Genomic DNA, 25,473 nt, shown 5'->3' with positions numbered 1-25,473 from the left:
TGTGGAGAGTATGACAGCATGCAGTATGTGTGGTGGAGGAGTGCAGAGGGTATGAGAGCAAGCAGTATGTGTAGGGGCGAAGTGGGGAAGGTACAACAGTGCATAGTACATACTTTGGAGGAGAGTGGAGGATACAACAGCAGGAAGTTGTGCTGTGTAGAAGTGCAGATGGTAAAGAAGTAGGCAGTGTGTTGAGGAAAGGAGTGTGAAGAGTATGAAAGCAGTTGTAGAGGGTTTGCCAGTGTACGGTATGTTTGAAGATATATTTTCGCGCCAAAAAAATTAATGTGGAACATATAAATACTACAATTACAATTAGAATAGAGCTGCTCCCCTAGAAAAATAAAAAAGGTGGTACCTCATTTAGTTTTAGTGAATAGGTGATTGGTAGGGGGGGCTGTTGTGACAGGAATAGTGTCTATTACTAAATGACAGAGATATTGTTATACTAAAATAAACAAATAAATCTGATCGATATGTGATAGTAATTACAAAACTCATGTGATATAAAATAAAAAATATTCAAAATATATCAACCAAAACCAAATTCCAAAGAATTAGTTGGGTCAATATTAAAAGAAAAAATCCACAAAAGAACCTCTAATTAAAGAGTGATGTGCTCCCAAAACCATATATCAGAGAGTAAATATATTTGTGATAATGATAATGTCCATATATTCCTAGAATAGTGATAAACCACTAATAAACACAGGAGTGAATCTTCTAAATGGTCCAGAAAATAAGCATGCAATCTTCTCATGGACAGCAGTGCTTCAGATATTCCTTCCACCAATTACGCAAAATGACACCCAAAAGTGCAGATAATAAATGCGCTTACCAAAGCGATTAGACTCCTTTAGCTAAAAAGAGAGTCAAAATCGCTTGTGCAGTTGTTAATGTCTGCAAACATGTAGTGCGTCCTCCAGTGGTTAAACATAGGCAAATCTTCTCCCAGTAATCTCATAAATGGAATATAAATCAGAAAAAAGCTCCATAGTGCAACCGGTTTTTATTTTAAAATTATAAAACAGATCATGGGCCAAGTGGCCACTTACATTAAAAGGTGCCCATCCCGGCACTGGGTCTGCGGGCCTTGAATAGAGGAGGTGGCAAACCTCAATTTGCGTGTGGCGTGTGTCTCCTCTCGCCTCGCCAGCTCTCAGGGTCGGATGATGGAAAATGAGTAAAAAGCCCCCCAAAGACGTTTTTACGAAACGATCGTCGGCGGCGTAGCCTGGTCACGCTTTTTACTAATTTCCCATCATCCGACCCTGAGAGCTGGCGAGGCAAGAGGAGACACACGCCACACGCAAATTGAGGTTTGCCACCTCCTCTATTCAAGGCCCGCAGACCCAGTGCCGGGATGGGCACCTTTTAATGTAAGTGGCCACTTGGCCCATGATCTGTTTTATAATTTTAAAATAAAAACCTAGTGTACGGTATGTGCAGGGGAGTAGTATAGAGGTAAAACCTGTGATAGTATGTGCTGGAGAGGAGTGTGGAAGATGAAGCAGTAGGTGCAGGATAGATGTACAAGGGGTATTACTGGGCACTTAATTTTTCTTATCTTAATTGTATAGTACAGGATACAGGCAAAGTATTCATAGACCTTGGGTTATAGCCTTGTGCCTTCAGGGCATTCTAATCTAATTATAATCAAAGCTTTTTTGACGACACACCCCCTGGAGTGGCCCCTATAACCCTTTGCTACTTAATGCGGTGGTTCACCTGAAAAAATTTTTTAAAACCAGCAGCTACAAATACAGCAGCTGCTGACTTGGACACTTGCCTGTCCAGGTCGCCAGCGAAGTCGGCAGCCGAACACTGTATTCTAGAAGCGTGCTTTAACAGAGCAATTACAGAAATGACTGTACCTTCTGCTTTACTGTTTTGTGTGGATTACCTAGAACATGTGATGGCATAAATTTCCTCAATGGCGCTTTAATCTCTCTTCATATGGGCAGAATCTTGTGGCTAAAAGCCTGGACAGCTGAAGCTGCCAGCAATAAGTGCCCCTCACATGTAATAAGCACCTTTGACCAATAATGGAATATATCATAGAAAGCAGGGTTTTAAATCCACACTGGAAGATTCCAAAATCCTGCTTCTGAGGACCCTTTATTTGCTCAAAATGCAGAGCACCCAACCGCTATACCCAGACTTCAACCTCAAAACCTAAGTGCAGCAGCTTCCTGTTGGTGCAAGACTTGGGCCAAAAAGCCCATCAAGTCTTCTCCAAAGACCTCTTCCTAGTTAAGGGGCGCCTTCACTCCTAAGAGAAGGGAGACATGTGTCAGGCCTCGTACACACGACCGAGGAACTCGACTGATCTGTAGTTTCCAGGGATATATCTCTTCCCTTTTTAAAATATTGGTACCAAGCTGGCTTTTCTCCAACAGCTGGTACCATTCCAGTCAGTAAACTGTAAATAAAAATTGGGAACAATTGTCTAGCTATTACCTGGTTGAGTTCGTTAAGGACCCTCGGGTGTAAGCCATCTTGGTGACTTACCGTATATACTCGAGTATAAGCCAAGTTTTTTAGCACATTATTTGGTGCTGAAAATGCCCCCCTCGGCTTATACTCAAGTCACCGTTTGGCGCCTGATCTACCGGACTTTGGGGACCTGGTACCGGCCGGCCTGGACCCCAAACTTGGCACACATATAGCCCCATTTCTCCTCTACAAGTGTGCAAAGTTTGCTGTCTGGGGGACCTACGGCCGGGGAGCACCAATTTTTCAAACCCTGGCACCCTTTCTATATACTCCCATGTTAAACGTAAGTCTAGTCATGGACACAGTGAGTCATGGGCACAGTGAGGCATGGACACAGTGAGGCATGGGCACAGTGAAGCATGGACACAGTGAGGCATGCACATGGACACAGTGAGGCATGCAGATGGACACCCTAGGCTTATACTCGAGGTAATACGTTTTCTCATTTTTTTGTGGTAAAATTAGGTGCCTCGACTTATTTTTTTTTTTTTTTTTCAGTTTTAAACGTTTTTTATTGAAAACACAAAGAGGCACAGTACAAGCCATGCAACAATATATCTATGCAATACAATGAAACTGATGATAGGACCTTCCCTGCACAAGGGATCGACCCACAGCAGTGTACAGAGTCCAAGACATAACTAATGCCAAATAACCTGTAGTAAACTGTGTAACTGTGGTTATAGTTAACAAGCAGCAGGAGTGCCCCTAAACATTTGGAACTTCGAGGGATACCTACTGCTCTAAACCAAGGTGTAATATCATTCATGGCAAGCCAAATATAGGAAATGATAGATCAGCAACTCTAATAACCAGGGAGGTGCCTCGACTTATATTCAGGTCGGCTTATACTCGAGTATGTATGGTATGTTAAGTTTTTTCAAGTCTATCACTGATACTAGCTTCTGTTAGCCACAAGGATACATTCTGTCACGTGTTATTAACATTACTGTCATGGTTACTATATCCCCTTTTTTCCTTCATGAAAACTGAGAAGAATGCATTTAAAACCATTGTCTTCTTTGTCCTTTGTAAACAATTTCCCTTTATCATCCTTTGAGGCCAACATGTTCTGGTCTCACTTTCTTACTCTTTTATATATTTTTTTACTCTCCTCCACTATGTGTCTTTCGTGGTTTATTTTAGCTGCCCTGATTGCGCTTTTACATTTCTAATTGCATTCTTTGTATTGGACTTCTGACAATGACCCCTCAGCCTTACATTTTTTGAAGGCTTTTTCTTTTGCTTTTATATTCAATTTTACGTTAAAGCTTAGCCACCCAGGATACATTTTTGCTCTTTTAATCTAATTTCCCTTCGGAATGTACTGGCCAATACCTTTATTTAGTATGCTCTTAAAGAACTCCCATTTTTCCTCCGTGTTACTTGTTCCGAGGATTTTATCCCATCTTCTCTCAAATTGACTAAAAGACAGTCAGATTTGCAAAATGCCCTGAACCATCTCTTGTTTAAGGGAGTAGTTGTTGCAGTAACCTCACAAGACAAGTTCAGCAGGAGTATTTATTCTGTACACAAAATTCCTCAACAAATTTCCAAAATGTTGCATGAAATCCACAAGGTCTGTCATTGCCTCCCTGAGACAGGGGGAATACCTGACATCCATAGGCATCCAACATGCCTATCTGCAAATTTTTAATTATCCACCTCATTAATGCTTTCTGCACTTTGCAGTGAAAAACAGCCATTTCCAGTTTGCCACACTGCCCTTCAACCTATTCTCTGTTCTCAGAGTATCCATAAAGGTCCTAACACCTATTCTTGCCCTTCTCAGGGCATCCAGATCACAAATTATGTATACAACGTTCTCCAGATGGACTCATCTCCCTTACAGCTGTCTGCAAATGTCCACAGGAACTTCAGATGTTCTCTTTGCCTGGAATACTTGGGCCTGGTCCCAAACACTTATCTCATGCAAAGATTTTCCATTCAGAGAAAAAAAATTCTCTCTTTCAGAACTCGCGCTTGAAAATTTAGGTCAAAAAGAGATTCTTCATGACAATCCAGGGCCACAAAGTAGCCCTGGGCCCTTCAACCACACATCTGAAATGTCAGAAATGGAGGACTCTGGATCCTAGCTTACAGATTCAACAACAAACTACCCCTGTTTGTGGCCGCGATCAACGATCTTCTATCGTTGGCTTTGGATGCCTTGATAATTCCCTGTTCTCAGTTCAGACTAATCTATGCCATTCCCTCGGGTCAAATTCTACCTCTTCTGCCCAAAAAGAGAGAAAGACAGTGATTCTCATTGCATCAAATTGTCCCACAAGAACATTGTACGCAAACATAACACTGAATGGCAAAGATTTTGCTTCCTAAACACTTTTTGGTCAATATTATAGATTGTTGACTACTAATCATGAAAATAATCTGTAATTTAACCTTTCACATTCCATTTTAAAGAAAAAAAATTCAATACCTGTTGGCTATGCTCCACATAAACGAAACATATGAAAACATGGAAGTTTTGTTGAAACACATCCAGTACACCAAGTACAGCTGGTATATCTGTGGAGATCTAAAAGTAGTGGCTCTACTGGCTGGAATGCAGCTCAGATATATCAAATCGTCTTGTTACATATGCGAAAGTGCAAGAGTGTTGCATTACATTGAAAATTGATATTCCAAAAGAGCCTCTACTTTGCATAAACCTTAGGCTGATGAAAATTTTTGTTAAAGCAATGAACAAAAAAGGTATAGGTTTTCATTATATGAGACATTTTTATTTCCATTATGCAGTCATCTTGAAATTATATTTGTTTTTCAGTTTGAAGGAGTCTATCATAATCGCCAAAAGTTTTCCAGGAAGCAAAACGTTTGAAAAAATGTGTTGTCCAATGTATTCAGACATCTAATGGATGACCCCTAGCCTCTTCTCAACAGGCAGAATCCTTTGTCTCAGGGTCCTCTATTCCATCCTGCTTCTTTAGTCTCTGACTTTAACGTGTTACTAAACCCACAACAGTAAAATCAGTCTGTATATGCAGTAAAGCATGCTTGTTATACTCACTGTGGAACCTAAGGGGTTGTATCCTGTTTTCTCTGGTTATCTCCTTCTTGCACTGACTCCAATATATTTCCTGATATTTACAGAGCCAGAAGACAGGCTGCACATGCTCAGTTTGGTGTGTATTGCTAGAGAGTTTTTATTTTCTTGAGAGAGTGCATGTAATCAGCACAGGGCCAATCAACACTTTCAGACAGAGGGTCAGGGGTCCTGCATTATCATAGGACAATTGTGGGAGAATGAAAACTCCTCTTACAAGCTTTAACCAGACTCCCATGGAAGTCACTAGACTGCTCTAACTGCTGATGAAAAGGTATTTAGCAGTTTTATTTACAAAAAAAATAGCATTCCCATGTTCTGTGTACTGTGGGAGAGCAGATATAGTTATTAAGGGTCCTAGGTTTAGTAACACTTTAAGGGCACTGCTTTTGAAGCCCAAGTCTTATGAAATAGAGGGGTCTCTGCGTCTGTTATACTTGCCTTGCTGAAAACAATAAAATCCATTTGCAAGACGCTTTCCCCCGACTTGTTCATTCCCAAATTGTTTATTTCCCGACATAGTTGGGGTAGGCGGTACACTTTGGTGGTGGTGGGTCAGCCACGCCCTGTGACCTTTGACCTCTGGGAACATGCCTTCTGACCTTTGACCTCTGGGGGAGGTCCATGTTCCAATTCCTGAGTCCTCGCCTTATTCTTCAATGGGAAACCCCACAATCATACCTAACCCCCCCCCCCTTTTTCCTGACCTGCCAGGCTTCATGCTCTGATAAGGGTCTGGTATGGGTTTTGGGGGGGCAAACCATCTTTTTTTTTTTGATGTGTGGTTCCCCCCTCTAGATTAATACCAGACTCAAGGGGCTTGGTATGGTCGGATCAAAGTCGGATTGAAGTCGCATGGAAGTCAGACATAAAGTCGTAGGGCAATGTCAGAATCTAAGGCCTCGTACACACGACGGAGGAACTCGTCGTAAATTAAATCGATTTCCTCGGCGAGTTCCTTGTCAGGCTTGTGGAGAAACTTGACAAGCTTTCTTTGTGTACACACTGTCAAGACCAAATCTCCTTGTTCTCAAATGCGGTGACATACAACACATACAATGGCTGGGGAAGTTCGATTCCACTGGCACAACCCTTGGGGCTGCTTTTGCTAATCTCATGTTACTGCGTGTTAAGTAAAAGTTTGGTGAGAGACAATTTGCACTTTTCAGTCTGTTACAGCGTGACGAATGTGCTATCTCCATTACAAACGCTACTTTTACCGAAGGTGCTCTCCCGTCTCATACTTTATTCTGAGCATGCGCAGGTTTCTAAGCATACACACAAACGTGTTTCTCGTCGAAAAAACCAGCCCGACGAGGAACACGACGAGGAAATTGAGACTCCCGTCGAGGAAAAAGAGAACTTGTTCTCTTTTTTTCTCGTCGAGTTCCGCAACAGTTTCCTCAATGAAAAACATACACACGACCGTTTTCTTCGGCAAAAAAGCTCTCCCACCAAGTTTCTTGATGGATTCTGTCGAGGAAAACGGTCGTGTGTACGAGGCCTCGGTCATCCACCTTCCATGTGGGAGCAGTGTGAACCCGGCCTAAAGCAAAGCTGTTGCATTGCCCTTAATTAGCAAAGCTCAGCTTTTCTTTCAGATTCAGCCATTGTCTAATACTGCTGAAATCCCAGGTACCATGCTGGTAACTAATTGTTTATTCAAATGAATGATAGTAAAGATTACAGTGAAACATTCCTTTTTTTAAATCTTTCTCTATTTAAGAGCTCTAAGCTATCTCCATTGAGTTGGGTTGACCACCATCGATTAATGCAGGCTCAGTTCAAGGGCACGTAGAAAATAATTGCTTTCTATGTTCCCTGTTCACACCACAATGCTGCATTGAGGTGGGCTGTGGTGCGTTGTATAAAAATGAAGACATGCTGCGTTTTTTGTAGCGCACCTCACCATACCACACCACATGTCACCACATAGCATGGTGCATAGACTTGAATACAGCATCGTTATGTGACACCTCAATAAAGTAAAAAATGAAGGTAAGCACTGCCTTGCTTTGTAATAACACATTGCACAGCCCCTTATCAACGCTGCACAACAAATACCATTGTTTATGCATGTGGGCTCCGGTGAACGAGCCCTTTGCTGTCAAATTGTGGTAATTTTTGGTTGTATCTGGGTTTTCTCTGATCAGTTGTCTCTTATTCTTTAATACGGGCATATCAAATGACATTGGGTTACTCTTATGGTTTGTTGGCTGTGGTGCTTGGTCAGTTAAAAAAAAAAAAATTAGGCTCATTTTGCAGACATCATTTTACTGTTCACTGTACTTTCATTGCAGTTAAAAGTTGCAATAATCTAAATAGAGAAAATTCATTGTTCGTTTTGAATATAGTTTTTTTTGTTTAGTTTAGGGACAAGGTTTGCAGCCCTCAGCAAAATGATTGTGGCTTCATAAAGATTAGAGCTTAGTTTGGTGTTCTGTGCCATAGGATTTTGACATGCTTGGTTTATTATACTCTACATACTTTACGTGTCTTATGCTGGGTTCGTGTCTGCATGTATATTGTGTCACCAGTGGGGGCAGTACAATCCCAAATATAATTTTTTTTTTTTATGAAAACAGCAAAATTACATTGCTCCTTACTAACAAAGTTATAGTAAATAGCCTTGTAATAACAGATAATTTTATAATATATAGGTGATTTAAACAATACAATCATATTGAACGTGTTAGCCAGCTTTGCCTCAATCATTTACTTAGGGTCCAATTACACAAATGTGATTATTCTCTGTGGAGAGATGATTGAATAAAGATTCAGGGTACATTATGAAGTTAAAAATATTAAGCAAAGGGCGTACTGGCTAATGCACGTGGATCTCAAACTTAACTGTCTGATTATGAACAGTTACAGAATGCCTAGTCAGCAATACAATGCATGCTGTGACCTGTAGTACCACAAAAGCCAAAGAATGACCCTGACTTTGCTTTTGCTGTTTAATTACCATTTTGCCAAGAGGAATGGGCAGCTTTACCATCTGAGAAGATAAAGAGCCTCATCCATAAATACCACAAAAGACTTCAAGCTGTCGGTGTTACAAGGTCTCAGGTGCTCTGTGATGTCATTATGGAGGAGTGGAAGGGGACTCCAGTGGCAACATGTGAAGCTTTGGTGAGCTCCATGCCCAAGAGGGTGAAGGCAGTTCTGGAACATAATGGTGGCTATACAAAATATTGACATTTTGGGCCTAATTTGGACATTAATCACTTTTGTTGCCAGTGGTTTAGACATTAATGGCTGTGTGTAGAGTTATTTTGAGGGCACAGCAAATTTACACTGTTATACAAGCTGTACACTCACTACATTGTAACAAAGTATAATTTCTTGTTGTCACATGAAAAGGTATAATAAAATATTTACAAAAATGTGAGGGGTGTACTTAATTATGACAGCATATGTCAGCATGGGCCGTGACAGGTCCTCTTTATGGAGAGATCTGGGGTCTATTAGACCCCAAATCTCTCCTCTGGCCTGCAATGCAGCAGATCAGACGCAGATTGGACTAATTGGCTGCTTTCCTGTCCACTAACGAGCAGGTGAACAAAGAGGCCAAACCAGAAGTGACAACATACTCATCGCTTCCTGTTCCAGGGTCACAGAGAGAGAGGAACAACGTCAGTTCCTCTCTGTCTGTTCTGGGCAGCCATTGGATCGGACAGGAAAGCCTGGGAAAGATAGTGGCGGGAGGCGGGTTGTACCGCCATCCGCAGAAGTGATTGAGAGGCTTATCAGCCACTCAAATCACTTCTGCTGGAAACAATCACCGGCTGACAAATTTCCTACTGGGATGATACCTGCAGGTGTAGGCATCATCCCGGTATACCCACTGAAACCCGAGGACATCCTCAAGGGAAGTGGTAAAACTTTTTAAGCAGTTATGGCAACAGTTTTTTCCTTTTGGGACAAAGGTTTTACATAAATTAATAAAAGCTGATCACTGTAATCAACCCCTTTTAGAGTGAATTTTTTGTCTCATCCCATGAACTGCAAAATTTACTGGACAACTTAAAAATTAAAATAAGGGCTTATTTACACTTGCTTTGACTTCAACACACATTAAAGCACCTACCACTTCAACATACTTTTATGACTTGTTTTTGAAGTGTCGGTGATGCTTCCATGATGCTCTTTTGAAGCTTTGTTGAAGCTTGACCGATGCCCTGTGTGTGTGTGGATATCTAATACCTGCAATTTCTCCAAAGCGAAGCTAAAGCTGAATTAAAGCCTCTTTAAAGCCCCAGGTGCTTCAATCGAGCTTTGCCATAGAGTTCTATGGAGGCTGTGAAGACACTTTGAAGCACCACTAAAGCTACATGGGGTATAGTTTTTGAAACAAAGCAAAGCAAACGCAAGGTGTAGGACTGTAAACTAACCGTTTTATTTAGTGACAGGAGCTTTGACTGGTGTTCAAAGAGCTTTAACAAAGCCTGTCCAAAGCCTTTGTTTTAAAGCAAGCGTAAACTAGCCCTTAAAGTGGTATTAAACCGAAAAAAAAAAAATATATATAATATATGGCGCTTTATAAATCCTGTACAATATAATATATCAATCATTGGATGTGGTGGCTGCATCTGTTTTTTCTTTTTTAGGCTGAAAGTTGATAAGCTGCAACTCTGTTACATTTTTGCTTTTAATGCTGCCTTAAAGTGATATTAAAGGTTATTTTTTTAAAATAACAAACATATCATACTTACCTCCATTGTGCAACTTGTTTTGCGCAGTGTGGCCCCGAATGCCGTCTTCTGGGCTCTCTCGGCTCCTCCCCGCTTCAGATAACCCCCTTTGGGTAGTGCTCTCCCGTGTCCTGCATTCAGCGTCCATAGTCGCCGAGTGCAGGACTCGGCCCCGCCCACTGGAGCCAGTGGCTGCGCTGCTATCAATCTATCCAATGAAGAGCGGGAAGCCCATGCAAAGGAAGAGTGCGTTCTCGATGTGGGACATTCCAGGGCTCAGGTAAGTAAAACAGGGGGGCTAGTAACTGAGATGTTTTTTCACCTTAATGCATAGGATGCATTATGGTGAAAAAACATGAGGGTTTACAACCCCTTTAAGTAGCTATGTGGCTTTTGAGTGACAGCTATAAACAGAGGCACAATCCTTCATGTGTTCTGATTAATACTAGGAATTGATTACATGGAGTCTTTCTCGTATAATATCGGTTTACATTCCTTGAATATGCAATATATACCACATCTCTCAAAACATAAAGCAAGCAGTAATTTTCAACACACAAGGAAGGATGTAACCTTGAGAACAATATCTGGGAAACTGACTTTCTGAAGCTTTGTTCAACTTTACCCAGAAAAACAACATGACAGATCTGTAAAGAGGGTTCCTATATCTGAAGGATACTGAGCGTCCATATCATTTGCGCTGGTGATTCACTCTGACTCACGTCAGACAGTTGTCTAGACACAGCTCACAAGAAGAACTAGGTGTTTGTTTCAGTAATGAAATCTGATACTAAATAGAAAGGATGTTCCTACCAGTGATGTCATTGCTGATAAGAACCTCACCACTTGCCGGTTATAAACATGAGACTATGGCGTTTAGAGTCACAGATTTTAACAGTAAATATTCTAAATGATTCCTTGAATTTATTTTGCTGTTATTCTCTAAATCTCCCCTTAGCAGTGTACATTAATTACTAAATGTTCTTTGACTAGTCAACTACTGTTTCAAAAATCTGTAAATTTCCAGAACTGAAATAGCACAGAATTTGTGAGGGAAGCTTTTACTTTGTGCACACCAGACTTCCTGTTTGCAGTATTATTAGAGGCCTAGGCCCCATTCACACTTCACACAGCAGGATCTCGCATTCCCGCTGGTGACTTTGTGTGGGCAATTTTCAAGCGATTCCTTGTGTCACACATAGGGCAGCCCATTCACTTCAATAGGCTGCCCTTTGCACGTTTTTTCCCCAAAAGAGGCTCCTGCTTCTTTTTGGGCAACAAGCTTCCCTTGATTTTTGGTGTAGCGGGAACTCGCATTCCCGCTTGCAATTCTGTGTAGGCAATTTTTGCACGATTCCGTGTGTCACCTATAGGGCAGCCCATTCAATTGCCCTATGCGTGTTTGTCTCCTAAAAGAAAATTTGGATCCTTTTTGGTGAACAAACTTCACACAAATGTTAAAGTCACATATCGCACCACAATTATTCATTCTTAATGTCCATGTGTTTTGGTATCCAGAGTAGAATTGTTGTGATTCCAAATCACAAAGTGGGAATGGAGCCAGTAAACCAAAATTATAGATTTTTGGAGTACACATTTACTATCTCTCACCTTGAGTGATAAAGAAAAAAACTATTCCCAGCAGCCTAGGCTAGACTAAGGCCTCGTACACACGACCGAGTTCCTCGGCAAAAACCAGCAAGAAACTTGCTGGGTGATATTTTTTTGCCGAGGAAACTGTTGAGAAACTCGACGAGCCAAAAAGAGAGCATGTTCTCTATTTCCTTGACAAGAATGGAGAAAATTGGCTTGTCGAGTTTCTCGACGGCTTCACAAGGAACTCGACGAGCAAAACGATGTGTTTCGCCCGTCGAGTTTCTCGGTCATGTGTACGAGGCCTATGAGAACATGGCCCTTGGCTGCTACTTATGGGTGTTTCATGTTTATTGTCTTTTTAATCCAAAAACGTTATTATTAGTTAATATTAGTATTGACATGGGTATAAAGTATAAACATTAATGCTAAAAAAAACGATGTTGTACATATTAAGCCAAAGGAATAGATAAGATAAGGTCTCTGCAATATACCATACACAGAAAGAAGATATTACATAGACACTTGGCACATTATCAAATTGCTAAAGACAAAATGAGAATTAATGCAAAATAATATAGCAAAGGCCATAGTTGCAGTATAAGCTGTGGAGAAACTAATAAAATCAAGTGTCCTGTGCCATCCCAAAAAAAGAGATATTTGGAATTTAGTAGTACCCTCAGGCTGGGTTTACACTATTGCGGGTGCAGGAATGCATGTAAATTTCACCCGTTCCTGCACCCACAGCCAAAACACGCTGCTGTTTAGCAGACACACAAGGGTGCCATTATTTCTTAATAGCAACTCCACGCAATGGAAATTGTCCTGCTTTTTTCAGGTGTGCAAAACCTCATGGTGCCAAAATTTCATGCAGTTCCATAGGGCCGCATTTTCAAAATGTGTCAGTGACTTTTTCCATGAATTTTCTGCATGTATAGCAGCGTATTCAAATGAATGGACTGCTGTGCCTGCATAAACGCATGCTAAACCACCTGCAATAGTTTGAACCTATCCTAAGACATACATTTAAGATCACAAATGAGTATATTGCACTGCAGCCTAAATATGGCAAACCTAAACGTGACAGTCTATTTGTTTTGCTGGGTTGCTCCCTTCAGCAGGTCACCTTTCTCTTCTGGGATTGCTAATGTCTCTATAAGGAATTCCTGTTGCTTCCTCAATACTATCTTTAAAGCAGGGATATGCAATTAGCGGACCTCCAGATGTTGCAAAACTACTAATCCCATCATGCCTCTGCCTCTGGGTGTCATGCTCGTGGCTGTCAGAGCCTTGCTATGCTTCATGGGATTTGTAGTTCTGCAACAGCTGGAGGTCCGCTAATTGCATACCCCTGTTTTAAAGCCTCGTACACACGTACGGGATTCCCGGCGGTAAAAAGTCCGCCGGGAAAACCGAGAACCTGCTCAGTAACTTTTTAACCCTACACACGATCGGGGTTTCCCGACAGGAAAACTACCATGAGAGCTTTGGTCGGGAATCCCAGCAGTGTGTATGCTCCTTCGTAGTGTTTCCCATAGAAAAACTGCCGGGTTAAAAACCGCTTGTTCTCTTTTTTTTACGATGCGATGGAGCATACACACGGTCGGTTTTCCCAGCCAAAAGTTCTCATGGCAGTTTTCCTGACGGGAAAACCAGTCGTGTGTATGAGGTTTTAGGCACTTGTAAAAAAAAAAACTCATGTTTAAAAAAATAATGAGTTTCCTCCTTCCCCCTACATGGTGGTACATATATAGCTGGATTCAGGTAGATGAGCCTAACGTTAGGCAGGCGTAGCGTATCGCATATACACTACGCTGCCGTAAATTAGAGAGGCAAGTGCTGTGTTCACAGCCTAAATTACGGCGGCATATCGTAAATGTGCCGGCCTAAGCGCGCCTAATTCAAATTGTAAAGAGGTGGGCGTGTTTTATGCTAATGAATCGTGACCCGACGTGATTGACGTTTTTTACGAGTGGCGCATGCGCCGTCCGTGGACATATCCCAGTGCGCATGCTCCAAATTACGCCGCAAAGACTTATTGGTTTCGACGTGAACGTAAATTACGCCCAGCCCCATTCACGGACGACTTACGCAAACAACGTAAACATTTTAAAATTTGAAGCGGGTCCGACGTCCATACTTACATTGGCTGCGCCATCTTTTTGGTGGAATATCTTTAGGCCTGAAAATGGCTTAGGTAAACGGCGTATCTTTACTGCGACGGCCGGGCGTGCGTTCGTGAATAGGCGTATCTCGGCGTATCTCGCTGATTTAGATATTATAGGCGTAAATCAGCGTACACGCCCCTAGCGGCCAGCGTAAATATGCAGTTAAGATACGACGGCGTAGGAGACTTACGCCGGTCGTATCTTAGCAACATTTAAGCGTATCTCAGTTTGAGCATACGCTTAAATTTACGACGGCGCAGATTCAGAGTAACGACGTCGTATCTACTGATACGCCGGCGTAACTCTCTCTGAATCTGGCTAATAGAGTTAGTTCCCATCAGTTCTTCAGGAGCTATTTCACAACATCCGAGCACAAGTATTTACTCTACTGTCTTCCTTACAGGGAGAGATTTGATGGGTATCCTTTGTATAACGACAGAGTTGCTTTAAATGTTTTATTGTCCTGAATTCTCTCTCATTTAACACATGTAGTTCCACTTTAAACCTGAATCATTTTCAGAACTTTTAAGGCCTCATGTGCACAGGACATTTTTTCAGCTGCTCCTAGGGGCGTCTGGCATTTTTTTTCCTATCTCTAAACTTCCCTGCACGTTAGCCTATGTTCATGCACACATAGGTGTTAACCTCCCTGGCGGTATTCCTGAGTGTGGCTCGGGGGTTAAATTTCAGTACCATCAGCGGTAACCCTGAGCTACACTCGGGATTGCATTGCAGGATCCTGGTGCAGTATTCTCACCTCGTCCCCAGGATCCTGCGATGTCCCCTCGCTATGTCCGCGGGCTATGTCCTCCGCCCGATGCCTGTGTGCCAGGGTCCTTTCCCTGCGAGCGTTGCAACGTACGGGGGCGGAGCCTGGTGGCAAATTCAAAAATGACAAAATTAACAATACATACAGTACACTGTAATCTTACAGATTACATTACTGCATGAAATTATTTCGTATCCCATTTGTCCCTAGTGTTTTCTTCAGTGTCCTGCATGCAGTTTTATTTTATATATACTGTTCTTTATGCCTGGAAACTTGAGATTTTTCATAGCAACCAAAAAGTGTCCCTTTATGTCAAAAGTGGTTTGAGACCTGCTAGAAAACAGCGATAGTAAATAAGAACACTTGCAGAATTGAGCGATAGTGAATAGTGGGGAAATTCATTTTATTATAAATATTATATTATTATTTTTTTATAATTATTTATAGTTATTATTTTATAATTTATGATTTTGTTTCAAACTTTATCATACCCGGGATGTCTACTAGACTCTTGTTTGGACAGATTTAAGTGTGTTGTTGCTAAGAATTACAGGCCTAAAATATAAAACGCCAAATTTCTATGCAAAACAATTGTACCGCTTTGAGACCCAAAAATCAGACATAATCATACCGCCAGGGTGGTTAAGAAATGTTTAGAGGCAGAAAGAAAAAACCTTCTGCCAGTGCTTCCAGGAGCAGCAGAGCTTGGGCAGAAAAAATGCTTGATGCTTGTACACGCAACTAAAGGCGTGTTAACGCTAGGTGCATGAGTGTTAATTAATTTTAATAGCCAGAATAAACATATAAATTTAATTAACGCCCAAGCGCTTGACTAATGTAAAAGTGTCTAAACACTTGTAAAAGTGTTAAATACTTTTACAAGCGTTAGATAATTGTTTCTGCAAAAACGCTGCTAGCTTCTAGGAGAGTGAAAAAGTGTCCTGTGTGCATGAGGCCTTAAAGGGGTTGAAAAAGTACAATTTATTTAAATGTCCTTATTTCTTCTGAGAAATCCTCCCTTCCTGTTCGTCTGTCTGTAACTCCACACAGTAATGCAAGGCTTTGCCCCTGGTGTGGAGTGTTGTGCTCGCATCCTCCCTTGGACTACAGGAGAGTAAGGACGCCCACTAACACACAGCTACTTTCTATATGTGCAACGTAGAGAGTGTCCTGACTCTCCTGTAGGATGAGGTAAGTAAAGGAGGACTGCGCTAAGGTAAAGGAAGCTATTTAGGGAAAGAAAAATTGTACCTTTACAACTGCTTTAAAGTGCAGATTCATAGGTGTTTGTTTTTTTGGCTGAGCAAGCTAATGAGCCTGAATTATTTAAGGGTATTGACATATCAGTTGTGCATAATCTTCCAAATTGTGCCCCCGGTATATTTTGCGTACCTGAGATGCACATGGAATTTATGAAAACTGGAGGAGCCAGTATCTGGAGTAGATGTACATGGCAACCAATAAGCTTCTACCTTTCATTTCTAAAACTTAAAGGATAAGTTGACCTTTTAGAAAAACATAATAAATGCATTTTTTTTTTACAGGTAAATAAATTGGCTTTTATTATTTTTTTTCTTTTGGAGCCTGTAAAGCATTTTACCAATGATCAACATGTCTCCTTCTCTGTCGGTATATCTGTGTAACCGTACATCCCGTACAGACAGGCAGATACACTGTCAGGAAGAAATCAATTAACTACCACTGTGCTCCACAGCGCCGTGGGAGTTCATTGAGAACTACAAGCCAACAACTGCAAAGGATGTCGAAGCTTGTAGTTCATTCACAGGCAGAGCTCATTTTAAAAAATGACAGCTAGTATGGAGAACTTCTTGCCGTGCTGCTGCCACAGGGCGGGGGGTAGCAGGCAACCCTAAGAGTCGGTTCACACATAGGCGACACGACTTCGGGGGCGACTCTGCATGTCGTCCTGAGGACGACTTCTGAGGCGATTCGCAAAATGACTTCTGTATAGAAGTCAATGCAGATCGCCCCGAGCCGCCCCCGAAATACTATAGGAACCTTTTTTCTAAGTCGGAGCGACTTGCGTCGCTCCTATTAGAACAGCTCTATTGCATCTAATGGGACGCAACGCGTCAGGCGGCTAAGCCACCTGTCGTGTCGCCCCAGTGTGAACCGGGTCTTACAGCGATGAGAACATGTTACATGTTACACCCTAAAAACGGTTGGAACATGTTACATGCTACATGCTTAAATGTTACCAAAGGTGAACGTATACTTTAACAGTGGTGTAGTGGGTAGCACTCTCGCCTAGTAGTAAGAAGGGTCGCTGGTTTGTATCCCAGCTACGACACTACCTGCCTGGAGTTTGCATGTTCTCCCTGTGCCTGCGTGGGTTTCCTCCCACACTCCAAAGACATGCTGGTAGGTTAATTGGCTTCTGTCTAAATTGGCCCTAGTATATGAATGTGAGTTAGGCCTCGTACACACGACCAAGTTCCTCGGCAAAAACCAGCAAGAAACTTGCTGGGAGATATTTTTTTGCCGAGGAAACCGCTCGTGGGTACACTTTCGTCGAGGAAACTGTCGAGAAACTCGACGAGCCAAAAAGAGAGCATGTTCTCTATTTCCTCGACGGGAATGGAGAAAATTGGCTTGTCGAGTTTCTCAACGGCTTCACAAGGAACTTGACGAGCAAAACGATGTGTTTCGCCTGTCGAGTTTCTCGGTCGTGTGTACGAGGCCTAAGGGACCTTAGATTGTAAGCTCTTTGAGGGTACGGACTGATGTGAATGTACAATGTATATGTAAAGCGCTGTGAAAAATGTATGGCGCTATATAAGTACCTTAAATAATAATAATAATAATAACCTAACAAGTTGAAGATAAAAGCTGATTGGTCACTATGCAGAGCTCCAGATTCTGTTCTGCTCCCCCTAGTGATATTGCTAACAAGTGTTGTTTGCTATGGAATGGACGTTCCAGATTCTGAACATGCTCCAGCTAAGCCTTGGTGTACATAAAATAAACACGATTTTCTATTATTTTTGGCTCTTTACAACGGCTATTAACACTTTTAAATGTGAGTTCCATGTAAGGATAAAAGGGCATTAAGTTCATCAAAGTTTCAGTATTAAATGCAACCTTAATAAATGACCCTTGTATATAGATCCACCATACTGTACAATGCACATGCTGAATGCATCAAAGTGATACAAGATATGTGGGAGGAAATGCTCGCAAATGTTTCTGACTTGTTATTTCGTTTTAGGTAGTCAGTTACACCACATTTGTTTATAATACTGGTGCTGAAGATAAGATTGTATTAGTTGTCCTGTACCAAGTGCTAAAAACAGTATGTCATGTCCTGTTGAGATATTCCTGAATCGTGTTGGGTGCACAATCATTTTAGATGATGACTAGCTAACATAATAAATAGCAGGACTGTTATCTTTTATTGAGTCAAAAGAACAACTGTTTAACCACTTGCTTACTGGGCACATATACCCCCTTCCTGCCCAGGCAAAATTTCAGCTTTCAGGACTGTGTCGCTTTAAATTAAAATTGCGCGGTCGTGCGATGTGCCTACCAAACAAAATTTACGTCCTTTTTTTCCCACAAATAGAGCTTTCTTTTGGTGGTATTTGATCACCTCTGCGGTTTTTATTTTTTGCGCTATAAACAAAAAAAGAGCGACAATTTTGAAAAAAAACACAATATTTTTAACTTTTTGCTATAATAAATATCCCATTTAAAAAAAAAAAACAATTCTCAGTTTAGGCCGATATGTATTCTACATATTTTTGGTAAAAAAATACATAATAAAAAAATTGCAATAAGCGTATAGTGATTGGTTTGCGCAAAAGTTATAGTGGCTACAAAATAGGAGATAGAATTCTGACATTTTTTTTTTTTTTTTTTTTTTTTTACTAGTAATACGGCAATCTGCAAATTTTGTCAGGACTGCGATATTATGTCGGACACTTTTGACACATGTTTGGGACCATTCACATTATAAACACTATAAAAATGCACTGATTACTGTATAAATGTGACTGGCAGGAAAGGGGTTAACACTAGGGGGCGAGGAAGGGGTTAAATGTGGATCCTGGGAGTGATTCTTACTGTGGGGGGAGGGGACTGACTGGGGGGAGGTGACCGATGCTATGTCCCTATGTACAAGGGACACAGCATCAGTCTCCTCTCCCTGACAGGACGTGGAGCTCTGTGTTTACACAGAGAGCTCCACGTCCCTGCTCTAAAACTGCCGTTCGTGGGTACCTGGCAGACATCGCGGCCGCCAGGCACGCGCATCGGCATCGCGGCACAGCGCGCACGCCACCCCATAGTGGCCGGAGGACCCGAGGCCGTAAAAAGATGGCCTCTTGGATTTATAGAGCCACCTTGAGGCCGTCTTTTTACTATGGCCTGGGTCTGTAGTAGTTAATAGACATTTGGAGTCACGCATAAGAGAAGCACTAAAGCTGGCTATGCACTAGTAGAATTTTGTTCAAATTTTGATATAGGAAAGTTTGTTCAATTTCCTAATCATTAGTGGGTCAAATCGACATTAGTTTTCGACTGCAGTGATGTAAAATTTCGAAAGGGGCAGGATGACAACTTTTTCTCGAATGAAAACTTTTCTATCCATGTGGTTTTCATTTGGTAATGTCCTTTTACTCCAAAATCAAATGTTATAGCAAATGGAATATTGAAGCGTGCCATTTTATGTTTTGTATAGAGAAGGGAAAGGGTAAAACCCCCATCGAGAGGGTTAAATTCCAACTTTTAGTTTTTTATTAAAAGTAAAAGAGCAGCTCAGGCTTCAGTACTCATCTTCACTCTGGAATTGTTTTTATTTTTCCTGCCACAAGATATTCTCAGTCTTTTGTGTTGAATGATACCTAGTGTTATTTAACTTGTAAAAAATGAGGACTGATTAGCTCAGTGCAGAACATCAGCACAGCTAACATTATTCCCAGGGAATTAATGCAGAGAGCGGTGCTGATGTCATCACTCGGCACCACTCTCTGCATCATCAAGGGACCAGCTTTGAGAATAGGTGAAAAAGTGTAAGAACCAGCGAGACACGTAAAGCCTAAAGGCTTCTGTAAAAGGTAGTTAGTAGATTGCGTCCAGAAGTTTTTTTCTGCACACAACTGTTCACTTTTGCAATGGTCACCAGGACAAATAAAGAGAATAGTTGGGTAGATTCTCATTACTATTATTGGATACCTATTCTCTTTCACCTCTTACAGCCTCAATAAATTAGTTAAAGTGGTAGTTCACCTGCAAAAAAAATTGTAAGATTAGATTCATGCTCATTTTGTCTAGGGGAATCGGCTAGTTTTTTTAAAAACGAAGCAGTACTTACCATTTTAGAGATGCATCTTCTCCGCCGCTTCCGGGTATGGTCTTCGGGTCTGGGCGTTCCTTCTTGATTGACAGGCTTCCAACAGGCTTCCGACGGTCGCATCTATCGCGTCACGATTTTCCGAAAGTAGCCGAACGTCGGTGCGCAGGCGCCGTATAGAGCCGCACCGACGTTCGGCTTCTTTCGGCTACTCGTGACGCGATAGATGCGACCGTCGGAAGACTGTCAATCAAGAAGGAACACAAGGTTTTTAATTACAACTTTAATTTCCAAGGCCTAAAGGAACATTCCCAATTTTAATTCTTGATTAAGTCACTTTAAATGAAGAATTGATCAGAGCACTACCTTCTGCAATAATACTCAATCAAAATTCCTTCTGATCAAGTTTATATTTAGATGGAAAATGTCCTTCACTTTTAACCCTTTTGAGGATTTTGATGATATATGTCCCTTGTATGCACCCCCATTCCACAACCTCTTTTCTTTTTCCCCTGTATATCTTAAACCAAAGGGGCATGCTAGTTAGTAGTTACACAAGCAGTCAAACAATTTATAAATGTTCTCTTAGTGGTAAGGGCTGGATAGGGTCCTACAATCTCTTTTATTCATGAATCCAGCAACAAAACATGCCAGTGGTTTTTTTTTAATATTATTATTTCTTTGATAATATTCCATTGAGCATTAAACAGTGTCATTATTCTAAAAAAATTCCCTGATACCTTCCCTTATTCCTATTCCTTGCTTTTTTTAATCTTTCTGAAAGATTCTTTCAAATGCTTTCTAAATTGCCTTGTTCCTTGAACAGTTTCTCCAACTGGCCAATCAAGACTGCACGATTCTGTAGATGATGGCTGTTTGCAAGGAGGTTAGAGTTCCCTTGCAATGGTTTCCGAAAGGTCATTAAAAGCAATTCTTTCCCCTCTCTTTAAATTTTCATGTCTTAAAACTGGATACAATTTTGACTACAAAAAGTACCTCCCCCTCCATGGCAACAGCACATAATCCACATAACTCATTCAGACAGTGGAACATGCACCATTTTTATCTGAGAAAAAGACATACGCTCCTCCTACCAATCTAGGTGGATACATGCATTTGCTGGTGCACATGTCGCCTCTGTAGCCATGCCCTGTTTTTGATCATAACGCTTTTATCAAATTAAACATATGATTATTCAAAACAAATGTGATAAAATGCACGAAACATCAATTTATTATCCATATCCCTATACACTTTATCCAACATATTTTTGCAAGCTTCCAATCCTACCCTATGTGTGATGGAGGTATGCAACCTTCCACATCCAGTCCCACTAGTATGAGATTTTCCTTAGTCTCTGTTTGCTGTAATTTCTCCATAACCAACCTTTTTTTTGCACATAGGATCACAGTCCCCTTACCACTGGCTGTAATTTTTCATCAAAACATTTTCACACTTTATCCAATGGACCTTGCACCCTCGACACAATATGAAGTCCCAGAGGCTTGGTTTGATTTTTATGAATCTTAGCAATTCGCTTGGCATGGTATATTCCCTAACCAACATATTCTTCTTATCTCTCTCTCTCCCCCCCCCCCCCCCCTCTCTCTCTTTCTCTCTCTCTCTCTCTCTCTCTCTCTCTCTCTCTCTCTCTTTTATTCAATCCCCCCTACCAATCTGGGAAAAGGCTTTCCTACTAATCTATCATATTATTCTGATCCCCTAGTAGTCATAACACCAAATTTTTTTACTGGTCTTCGTGCATCAATACCACATTAACTTCTTTATCGCTTGATCATATTACCACATCCTCTATTCGTTTTAATTTATTCAATGCTCTACTTTCTTCTGGTTTCAAATTATCAGAACTGCATGCGGACTAATCCAACTCTAGTTTCATAAAAAAGAGCCACATTTCTATTTGAGGAGAAAGGTGATAACATCAAAACTCTGAATCTTAATCCTGTGTAACCATGAACACCTCCCATTTCAGCTTCCATCTCTTCAATTTCCCACTCCAACTGATTTAAAGCTATATAATCAATATCAAAATATTCCCCATTACAACCCATACCCATATCTCCATCTCCCTAATGCCCTGTACACTTGATCGGTTTGTCTGATGAAAACAGACCGATGGACCGTTTTCATCGGACGAACCGATCGTGTGTGGGCCCCATCAGTTTTTTTCCCCATCGGTGAAAAAAAATAGAACCTGTTTTAAATTTTTCTTATGGTTAAAAAAACGATAGAAAAAAAAACAATCGTCTTTCGGAAAATGCATCGGTCAAAAATCCACGCATGCTGAGAATCAAGTCGACGCATGCTCGGAAGCATTGAACTTAATTTTTCTCAGCATGTCGTTGTGTTTTACGTCACCGCGTTGGATACGATCAGATTTTTAACCGATGGTGTGTAGGCAAGACTGATGAAAGTCAGCTTCATCAGATATCTGATGAAAAAATCCATTGGTTCGTTTTCATCAGACAAACCGATCGTGTGTACAGGGCATTTGGCCTTGTACACACGACCAGTTTCCTCGGCAGAATCCATCAAGAAACTTGGTGGGAGAGTTTTTTTGCCGAGGAAACTGGTAGTGTGTACATTTTTTATCGAGGAAACTTTCGAGGAACTCGTCGAGCCAAAAAGAGAGCAAGTTCTCTTTTTCCTCGACGGGAGTCAAATTGGCTCGTTAAGTTCCTCGTCGGTCTGGTTTCCGACGAGAAACTTGAGCGTGTGTATGCTAAGGAACCCGCGCTTGCTCATAATAAAGTATGAGACGGGAGTAAAAAAGTAGCATTTGTAATGGAGAGAAAACATTTTTAAAGCTGTAACAGACTGAAAAGTGCAAATAGTCTCTTACCAAACTTTTACTTAACAGGCAAACACATGAGATTAGCAAAAGCAGCCCCAAGAGTTGTGCAAGTGAAATCGAACTTCCCCTGCCGTCCTATGTGTTGTAGTCACCGCGTTTGAGATTTTGTCTTGACTGTGTGTACGCAAAGCAAGCTTGTCGAGTTACTCGACAAGCCTAACAAGGAACTCTCCTGATACGCCGTCGTATCTCTGAGTGCGGGAGGTTGTATCTATGCGCCTGATTCAGAGAATCCGTTACGCATAGATATATCCCTAAGATCCAACAGGTGTAAGTGTCTTACACCGTCGTATCTTAGGCTGCATTTTCTGGCTGGCCGCTAGGTGGCGCTTCCGTATGTTTACGCGAGGAATATGCAAATTGGTATTTACGCCGATTCAGAAACGAACGACCGTCTGGCGCTTTTTTTTTGCGTCGTTTACGTTAGGCTTTTTTCGGCGTATAGTTACCCCTGCTATATGAGGCGTAGCTAATGTTAAGTATGGCCGTCGTTCCCGCGATTAAATTTGAAATTTTTACGTCGTTTGCGTAAGTCGTTCGCGAATAGGGCTGGACGTAATTTACGTTCACGTCGAAAGCATGACGAATTGCCGACGTCATTTGGAGCATGCGCACTGGGATATGTCCACGGACGGCGCATGCGCTGTTCGTTGAAAACGTCAAAAACGTGGGGTCACTACTATTTTACATAGTACACGCCCCCAACCAGCCTATTTTGAATTAGGCGGGCTTACGCCGGTCCAGTTACACTGCGCCGCCGTAAGTTTAAGCGCAAGTTGTATGTGAATACACAACTTGCTGCTCAAACTTACGGCGGCGTAGTGTATCTGAGATACGCTACGCCCGCCTAAAGATAGGCAAAGCTATCTGAATCCGGGCCTCTGTGTTTAATACAATAAAAAATAAGGAAGCGCAAGCATGTAAAAGAGAATGTCACTTAAAAAATAAGCATTGGGTAAACACTGCAATAACTAAACATTTGTTCTAACTGAAAATACACTGTATTTTACCTTTTAATAAGACAAAGCAGAGAGCAGAAATTGTGTACAGACTGCAGGAACCTATAGGAGCCATTCAGCCCTAATTTTGCTCTAGAATTTTTAGTAATATGTATTTAAGCCCCACTTTCTTTATACCAGTGATTTAACCTCCCTGGCGGTATGATTATTTCAGAAAAAAGGTGCTGAAAGCGGTACCATTATTTCAAGGAAATTTGACGTTTTATACTGTAGGCCTGTAATTCTTAGGAATAACTCATTTAAATCTGACCAAACAAGAGACTAGTAGGCATCCCGGGTATGACATTTTTTTAAAAACAAAATTATAATATTATAAATAATTATAAATAATTATAACAAGTAATAATATAATTATAATAAAAATTATTCAATAATGTAATCAACTCAAAATCACTGAAATTTGCTCAGTTGCAGAATTGTCGCTGTCATTACTTTTATTTTTTTTATGACGAATTTCCCCACAAATCGCTATCGCACAATTCTGCAAGTGATTATAATTTATTATCGCTGTTTTCTAGCTGCTCTAAAACCATTTTTGACATAAAGGGACACTTTTGGGTGCTATGGACAATCTACAGTTTGCAGTCAGAAAGAACAGTTTTTATTATATAAAAGAACATGTAGGACACAGGGCAGACCACTAGGGACAAGGGGGGTGTGTATTTTTTACATACAGTACTGTAATCTATAAGATTACAGTATACTGTATGTAATGTGTTTGTTTACGTTTTTGAATTTGGCGCCGTTCTCCGCTCCCGTACGTCGTAACGTCGCAGGGAACGGAGATCGGCGGCACAGGAGGACACTGTGTGAATCGAGCGAGGTCCCGCTCGCTCACACAGCGCGGTGGCATCGCTGGATCCAGGGACAAGGTAAGTAACTTTGTCTGCTGCTGCTGCAGCGAGGCAAGCCCGAGTCAGACTCGGGAATACCGCTAGGAGGGTTAATGATTACAGAACCGCATTAATTAGCATTTTACATCTGCCTGGAGTTATGCTTAATGATATCATTATGCATTTCATGCTGTTTTGTTCCTACAGGGTATATGCATATAAAATCGCCAACAACAGTCAGATGGATCCCAAAAATGTTAGAGGAAGTACAGTTTTTTTTTTTTTTTTTAGGCCCAGCACATCTTAGTAAGCTTATCTTTGGATACTGGAACATGCAGGCAATAGCATGCCACACTGTATGTATGCCATGGCTGTGTTTATCTTGGGAGCATAGTAAAAATGACTCGTACACAACTGATGTGCCAGGGCATGTAGCGATCGTGTATAAATACAGTATAATACCAGCTGTACAAAAGCAGAGACAATTTGTATTGGCCTCTGTGCTATGTTATGTCAAAAAACACATTTCACTCCGAAACCTGGCAGCTTTGGAATGTATTTAAATATTCCCACGAAGGACAACTCCTTAGGCCCCGTACACACGACCAGTTTCCTCGGCAGAATTCAGCTTCCGACCGAGTTTCTGGC

The 25,473-nt window shown here is 41.3% G+C and overlaps 1 protein-coding gene across 1 annotated transcript in view; it reads left to right on the top strand.

The window, feature by feature from the left end:
* The window catches only part of ACOXL (acyl-CoA oxidase like), a 456,283-nt gene that overhangs the window by 267,879 nt on the left and 162,931 nt on the right, over nucleotides 1–25,473 (top strand). The window lies entirely within an intron of this gene.

The sequence above is a fragment of the Rana temporaria genome, chromosome 4 (genome assembly GCF_905171775.1).
Source record: "Rana temporaria chromosome 4, aRanTem1.1, whole genome shotgun sequence".
Taxonomy (NCBI): Eukaryota; Metazoa; Chordata; class Amphibia; order Anura; family Ranidae; genus Rana; species Rana temporaria.
Note: the sequence above shows the minus strand (reverse complement) of the source record. Positions and strands in the feature narration are given on the sequence as shown.